This window comes from Rhinolophus sinicus, chromosome 13, assembly GCF_057876585.1.
Source record: "Rhinolophus sinicus isolate RSI-liver-muscle chromosome 13, RSI-T2T, whole genome shotgun sequence".
NCBI lineage: Eukaryota > Metazoa > Chordata > Mammalia > Chiroptera > Rhinolophidae > Rhinolophus > Rhinolophus sinicus.
Window position 1 is genome coordinate 15,776,370 of NC_142513.1, and position 7,918 is coordinate 15,784,287.

The 7,918-nt window shown below is 49.5% G+C and overlaps 1 long non-coding RNA gene across 1 annotated transcript in view; it reads right to left on the minus strand.

Moving 5' to 3' along the window:
* LOC109456658 (uncharacterized) overlaps positions 1 to 7,918 on the minus strand; it is a 70,084-nt gene that overhangs the window by 24,132 nt on the left and 38,034 nt on the right. The window contains exon 2 of the long non-coding RNA XR_012491478.2: positions 5,335 to 5,490. This is a non-coding gene — a long non-coding RNA (uncharacterized LOC109456658). The remainder of the gene's footprint in view (positions 1 to 5,334; positions 5,491 to 7,918) is intronic.

A 7,918-nucleotide genomic window follows, 5' to 3' on the forward strand; every position in this document is an offset into this window, starting at 1 on the left:
CACCACAACATAATAATAATAATAACAACACAGACTTTCAGGCCTCACCACAGAGCCACTGAACCAGAACCTGCATGTAAGTAAGATCACTGGGTGATCCAACTGTGCATTAAAGTTCTGGTCTAGGGAACTAGTTCTAGTTCTAGGTTCAACCTGGCTCCACTGCTGAGCTGCTGGGTGATTTGGGGCAATTAAGTTCCCTGGGTCTTGATTTCCTAATCTGTACAATGAAGAGAATAATAAAAATTTGCCCCCTGGGGTTGTGGTGAGGGTGAAATAAGATAATGTCCCTGAAAAGGCATGTTGGGCACACGGGAAGCACCCTGTCAACATGGTGAATGTGACCATGGTTGAATGTGACCAGGTTGTCTGGGTCTTAGATCCTTTGGCCTGTGGATTTGTTCTGATATTTAAATGAGAAAGGCTGAGTCTTCACTCATACACAGCAGAAATCCCAGGAGTGAAGTTCATGGGCCCAGGAGCCAGACATCCTGGGTTCAACTCCAGCCTCTGCTTTTTGCTAATTGGGTGACCTTAGGTAACTTCTCCGAGCCTTTGTTTGCCCACCTGAGCAATGGGCAGCTATGAGGATTAACTGAGCTGGTACAGGCACCGGGAGTACCAACACCTAGCAAGTGCTTGGTAACGTGTTTTCTAACCTGGAACTAGCACATTGTCATTTCCAACACATTCTGTTGATCAAAATAAGTCCCAAGACCAGCCCAGATTCAAGGAGAGGGAAAGTAGATGCCTCTTCCTGATTGGGCGGGGGGTGGGCAGCAGGTGTGTATAGGGCTGGGAGGATGGCTGGCAGACGAATGGCCACGTCGGAATTCTGCCACCAGTTTTTGAACTAAAAGTCTCTCCCTTCCTAGCGGAGTGTCTACTGTTGTTAGTAGCAGGATGTGTTGTAGTGTCTGGGTTACAGTAGAGGGGGCTATCAGAGAAGGCAGAAGTGGCTGACTCTATCTGGGGACGCAAAGGAAGTTTCCACTGCGTAAGTAAAACGGGAAGCAAATGTGGCTGGGAAGTGGGGGGTGAGAAAAGAATCCAGGCAGAGGGAGCAGTAGGAGCAAAGGCCCAGAGGCAGGAAATTATTCACATCTACAGGAATAAAAAGGCCACCTGTGCAGACCTGCTGGGCTTTCCAGGTGTCCGCAGGCCTGAGACTCCAAGGACGATCTGGGTAGATGTGGCTCTGTAGGAGCGTGTAGCGTGCCTACCCCCATCACTGCACCCTAGCTCAGGCAGAGAGAGCGAGGCCTGAGGCCTCCCCACCCAGGGGTGTCCAATGGGTGTGGGGGGGGTCTCAGACGTGGTGGGGCGAGACCAGCTGACTCTGGTGCTCAAGTCTGAGCCATCACTCTTGAACTGTTCAGGGCCAAGGCAGCTTCATTTTCAGTGGTGTTCTCCCCACTTTCATTTGAGAGACCAATTACAGAGCGTTTTGCACCACAATTACTGGCGTTAAAACCTCTCAGTTCCATCTGATGAATTTCATTAGTAATTGAACAGAGGAAGCCATCACACAGGAGATTGTCCAACTGAATCTGCCCACGCGCTGAACTGTGAATTCCAGCCCTCTGGAAGTGGCCACAGGGGGGGTCCAGGCGGGGGCTGCCAGCTTCCCTCCCACAAGGGTCTTGCCCAGGTCCATGCGAGTGACCAGTTACGCATGGAAGGGTGATGGGTGATGCCTCCACCTAAGGAGAGTTAACTCTTAGGATCTGGCATGGACATGGGGCTGGGAGGGGCCTTCAAGGTTTGAGAACCTGTATCCTCGGATGTTTCAGAGCTGGGAGCTAGACTAGATTCATGCTTTCATTTATTATTTATTGAAGACATACTGCTAAAGCATTTACTGTGTGCTGACCACTCTTCTAAGTACATTGCAAATACTAACTTCTTTAATCCTCATAGCAACTCCAGAGTTAGGCATATTATTATTATTCCCATCTGATGGATGAGGAAACTGAGGCTCAGGGAGGTTAATTAAATTGCTCAAGGTCACACAGCTAGTAAGTGGTTGAGCAGTGCTCCAGAGTTTCTCTTCTCGGTTTCTTACTCTTCCGCGGTATCCTCCCTTGTTGTTTAGTAAAGCCTTCTAAGAATTCCTAAGTATTTTGGGGGAGCTGAAGGAAGGGGTCTGGCCACTCCAGACTGGAGTGACAAAGGAGAGTGGGCCACAGAGCCTGGGAGCCTGCTCTGTGGTAGGAGGAGGGCTCCAAGTGAAATCCCTAAAGAGGGCGAGAGACTCAGGGGACAGAGTCAGGTCTGAGTGCTCCAGAGTCACTCTTCACCGGCGGTCTGTGTCCACACAAACCACTGAGTTCGGGTTCCGTTTTGAGCAAAGGCGCCATATGCCCTCACCCGGTGCCACGTCTGGCTGCCCATCCCTCCAGCAGGTGCTCTGCTAAATAATCTCTGCCTCCATAGATCCCGATTCCTTTGCAGCTTTTGAGTCAGGTTAATCTGGGCGCCCACTCTGCCTTGGGCCTTTGCAGGTGAGGAAACTGAAGCTCAACCAGGAAATGCCATTTGCCCAGGAGCATGTGGCCAGTGTGTCAGGCTGAGTCAGGCTTCCAACTCAGCTCCGTCTGACTCCCAAATCGCAGCTCTATCCATTGCACCCCACTGCCTGTCCATCAGACAAAAGCGAACTATTCACACACCATGGGGGATGGGCCCCAAGACACTGTCTGTGTGCGCCTCCCTGACTTGTAATGGGAGTTTTCTGTTTGTCCTACTGTTGCCCCTCGACTGGAAGATCTGTTAGGGTCTGGACTGGGTCTGAGTTACCTTTCAATCCACCCCGGGGCTTGGCCCACTGGCAGCTTTTGGTAAATGTCTGTTGGTGGGTCATTGGGACGAGGAGCTGGAATCTGCAAACCATCACTGGAGACAACTCCCTTTTCCTTGAACTGGGAATTTCTGCTGAAACCTTACGGGAGGGTTTGAGTTCCTTACAGAACCTGTTGAGTGGCCTATGCTGGTCTCCGCCTCCATAACTGCGCTGGGTACCCCTTCTGAGGTCAGTGGAGTGGTGGCTGAGTTGGTTTGGGTAGGAAGCAGCAGGGGGTCCTTTCCAGGAAGATCACTGTTACTTAAAGATGGTACTCCCATAATCCCACTTCTCTTTCTGGTAACTAGCGGGCCAGCCTCAGGTCAGTGGTCCTCCTTACGCTTTGCCCCCCGACACGGGCAGGGGCTGGACCAGGGTCAGTGGCATAGGGCGGTGAGGTTCCAAGGCTCTGAGGTCTAGCAGAGGAGGAATAAATGCACATACCAGAGGACAGAAGGGCTCCTGATGTCTTCACATCCGTGGTTCTCAAACTTTAATAGCATTTGAGTCACCTGGAAAGCTTATTTAAACAGAGATTTCTGGGCCTTGTCCTCAGACACTCTGATTTAGGAGGTGTGGGTAGGGCCTGAGAATTTGCATTTCTCACAGCCTCCCAGGGGATGCAGATGCTGCTGGTCCAGAGACCAGACTTTTCACTTTGACCTGGAAGATGACTTTGAACATTTCTACCTTGACTCCTCCCTTCTGGGGGTATTCCCAGCTGGCACTGGACTGTGCTCCTATCCCACCACCAGCTTGGGGTCGAAGGGGTACAACCAGGGCAGGTATCTCAGGCAGGAGCACTAAGCCCATAAGGACTTTGCAGAAAGGACCCTGAGGCAGGGCAAGGATGGCCATGGAGGCAACCGTCATGCTCAGCACTGAGAAGTGACCACATCAGAGACGGGGGCCCCACAGAGAGCTCTAGAAAACCCTTCTGATGCCAAGGTGGGAGGCTGTGTGAAGCGGTGGAAAGAGGACATACTTGGAACGCTCATTCATGGTCTTGCTGTGTGTGTGTGTGCATGTGTGCGTGTGTGTGTGTGTGTGTGTGCGTGCGTGCGAGCGAGAGAGAGAGAGAGAGAGAGAGAGAGAGAGAGAGAGAGAGAGAGATTTTGAGCAAATTACTTCCCTCTCTGCCTCAGTTTCTTTACTAGTAAAGTGGGGCTAATAATACTTTCCATGTCAGGATATAATTGAGATTGTAAATGAGAGAAATCCTAGCTAGATGTTGCCGTTAAGGCAGGTTCTCTCTCCATTTTCTTCTCCCATCCCAGAGATTTCATTAGGTAGGGTTAGCTTGGCTCCCCTCTCCTTTCCAGCTTCTCTGCCCGTCCTCTCCAGCCACTGGACCATCAGCCTACATTATCATAAAAAAGAGGCTGGATTTTAATTTGTAGAATGTTTCTTTCTTCTTCTTCTTCTTCTTTTTTTCTTTTTTTTTTTTTTTTTTTTTTTTTTAAAGAAAAGCCTAATTAGGAAGCCCGTTAAATGCCTGCAATTCCAATATAATTCTATTAAATTCTCCCTGTAAAGTTAATGTTACAGACTTTTTAACAGATGTTTTAATTAGGCATTGTTATTAAAGAGAATACTGTAGAAATTAAAACCAGACCCTAAATGGGGGGAGAAAGGCAGTTTTCTTGTGCTGGGTAAATGGTGGCAGCCGCCCAGCAAAGAGCTATTGGCAGCAGGTCATGAAAAACACGCACAAAAGGAGACAAAATGCATGGTGCGATCCGCAGTACTCAGCAAGCAAGAGGGAAAAATGCACATGCCTGGTCCACTCGGCCAGCACCACCTCTGGCCCAGCTAGTGCAGAAAACAGGGGGAGTTGGGAGACGCCAAGGCTCGCTGGCCTGAATTGACAGGTTTTTGGGGTCTCTTACTATTGGGGTCATCCCATTTAGGTCCATCTCACATGACCTTTATGGCAGCCATGACTCTTACCCATTTTACAGATAAGGAAACTGAGGCTCAGAGACATCTGGTCATCTGTCCAGGTGACACAGAAGGGCGCTTGGGTGTCCTCCTGAGTTGGATTCTCAGAAATGGAACTCCGGTTTCCTGCTGTGTGGTGCCAGCTCATTCTGCCAACAGCAGTGTAATCTAGTGGTTACATAATATATGGCATGAGCTTGGGAGACAGAAAGACCCGAATTTAAGTCCAGGCTTTGCTACTCACTGGCTGTGTGTCTGTAGGCTGTTTATTTCATCTCTCTGAGCCTCAATTTCCTCCTTTATAAAATGGGGGAAATAATAGGACCTAATAACTCCTGGAGTTAAAATGAGATGTTGCAAATTAGGTCCTAAGCGCAGGGCATGGCAAATGGCAAGCGCTCAGGGAGTCATAAGAGAAGTGATAAGGGCTTTCAGCTAGTAAGTGTCAGGACTGGGACTCCAATCTCGGTGGCCCAGAGTCTGTCCTTTCCCTGATACTATGCTGCCCCATACCTATTGGCTGTGTCCTATTACCTGGAAAGTAATCTTACCTTTGATGCCAGCCAAGCAAGGGGTCCTCTGGACAGTGTGGCTGGCTCAGGTAAACCACCCTGCTACGGCGGATAGGAGTCACTGGTTGCCATGGAAACCCCAAGTGAACCATCCAGCATCCTCAGATATAGGCCACAGAGCTCCGCACTGCTCCTCTAAGGAGGAAAGGAGGAGGGAGGTTGGAGGGACCTGGATTCAAATCCTGCCTCCTTTGGTGGCCATAGTGAAGCCACTGGCACGTTGGCTTCTGCCACCCCACTCCTCAGTCTGCATCTTGCTATCTCCTCTCCTGGCATCGAGCCAAGGGCTTGGTGACAGCACTCCCAGGAGGCATTGAGGTGACTGACACACCTTCTGGGTACACCCAGTGACATGCTCAGATTTACCTTTTCTAGGGGGTAGTTTTCCTGTCCATCCTCCAAGGTTGTCAGCCTGAGATTATTCAAATAATGTTTATTTCGGTCCTGTGACCCATATAGATCTGTCACGAGCACTTTCTTGAGAGATTGAAAGAGAGAAGCAACTGAAAGGGGACCCACCATGTGGGTCTTCTCCCTTGGGCCCCCCTCCCAAGAGAGCTCGGCTGATTCTCACTGGTGTCCACTGGAGCTGACACAAATTGCCCTCCCCTCTCACAGCCTATCATCACCATTCCCATTACCCTTCTGAGTCAAAGGGGAGGCCCCATGGGTGACTCTTGCTTAGTTAATGGCCATTCTTGGGGTTGTCACCATGAGAGCCCTGAGGTACTAGAGACATACAGCCCGGCACTTAGTAGGTGCTTAATATCTGCCGGATGTTGAAGGATGATTTAATCTTTCCAACTCCAGGCCTCCTGGGCCTTTGTTTCAAGGACATAGAGCAGTTCTTCTTGGTCACCTCTCTTTGTAGGTGGGAGAGTGCTGTGGAAAAGCATGGCCTCTGAAGTCAGCCAGCCTGGTCCCAAATTCCAGTTCTACCCCTTACTAAGTAGCTGTGTGGGCCTGAGCAAGTCGCTTAGCCTCTGAGTCTCAGTTTCCTCATCTGTAAAGTGGGGGTGATAATAAAGTATCCAGGTCCTAGGATACTTATAAGTACAGTATAGGACAGTGTTCCTGAAAGCATCTGATGCATAGACAATTGTTATAAAAGGAGATGGGCAGGCAGTTAAAATATGTGTGTACATACTCTCTCTCTCTCTCTCTCTCTCTCTCTCTCTCTCTCTCTCTCTCTCTCTCTCTCTCTCTCTCTCTCATACAATACATAGAAAATGTTCACAATTACCCCAAAACTGGTCACACAAATTACCTCTAGACCTGATCGTTTCTACTTTTCTGTCCAGTTTGAATAGTTTTTGAACCTTGGGCTTGTATTTTTTCCATTAATAAACGAAAATCAACAATAAAGCCAATACTGAAATCTGTCGTGGTTTGGAGAGCTCTGGTGGGTGGGAGTCAGCTGATTTGCAAGCAGCAGTGTAGTTGGTTAGCCTATGGTGGGCCACCCCTCCAGCCAGGGTACGTGACCCAGCTTTGGGCCCCGAGCACCTGGGTTTGAACCCTGACTCTGTGACTTCTCAGCCACGTGACTTCAGGTGATGACCTTGAGCCTCATTTTCCTTGTCCATAAGTGGGAATAACAGAAGCTTCTTGCAGGGCTGTTGCAGGGGACATGAGAATGGGCGTGAGGCATTAGGACAAGGCTATCTGCCACACAAGTACCAATTCGGATGGCTCTTGGGTTTTCCTGTAGCTGTCTCTGCCCCAGGAGGCTGGAATCACCCCTGAGGTCAGGTGAGATCACCTAGAAGTGACTCTGGGTCACTAAACCCGACAGACATTGGCCAATATTTATCTTACTAGACATCTCAGCCACATCACACTGCTGACCTCTCTTTGCTCCTCAGACACCTATTTCTTCCCTTAGCTTTTGTGCCCCGTACTATCCATGTGAGAAGAGAAGGAGTCGGGGGCTAGGCTGGCATGCGCGGACCCCATGTGGCTGGTGTGGGGGTGTGGGAGCTTCCGTTACCTCGAGAACCTGCAAGTGTAAATCATGCAGAATCATCTGCATGCCCGTCAAAAAAGATCTTGTTGAATAAGTCTTTGTACATCTGTTCCCAGAACCCCATGCAGCCGTTACATATGAGGGAGTCAGACCATGTCTTCTAGACAGGTGAACACTCCACAACAGATTAAGTAGGAAATGAACAATTCGAGAATAAATTGTATAGTGTGATCTCATTTCTATGAAGAAAATAAGACAAGAAAAAGTCCTTGGAGGAGCAGGAAAGACAGGCTGACCTCATGAACTTGGGGTCACAAGGGGAGCGGGTCGAAGGTGCGCCTGGGCCTTATCCAGAGGTTCCAGTTCTGGAGGTCGGGGACGGAATCTGGGGTTCTGCTTCTTAAACCAGCTCCCCAGATGATTCACATGCAGGTGTCTAGGGACCATTTTTCGAGGGACACTAGTATAGTGGATATTTCGAGGACTTAGTGCCAGGGAGACCTAAACCCAACTCCATCGTATCAGCTGTGTGACCTCTACCTCGCTGGACTCCACTTTCCTATCTGTAAAATGTCCTTGTTTAATACCAGCACGATG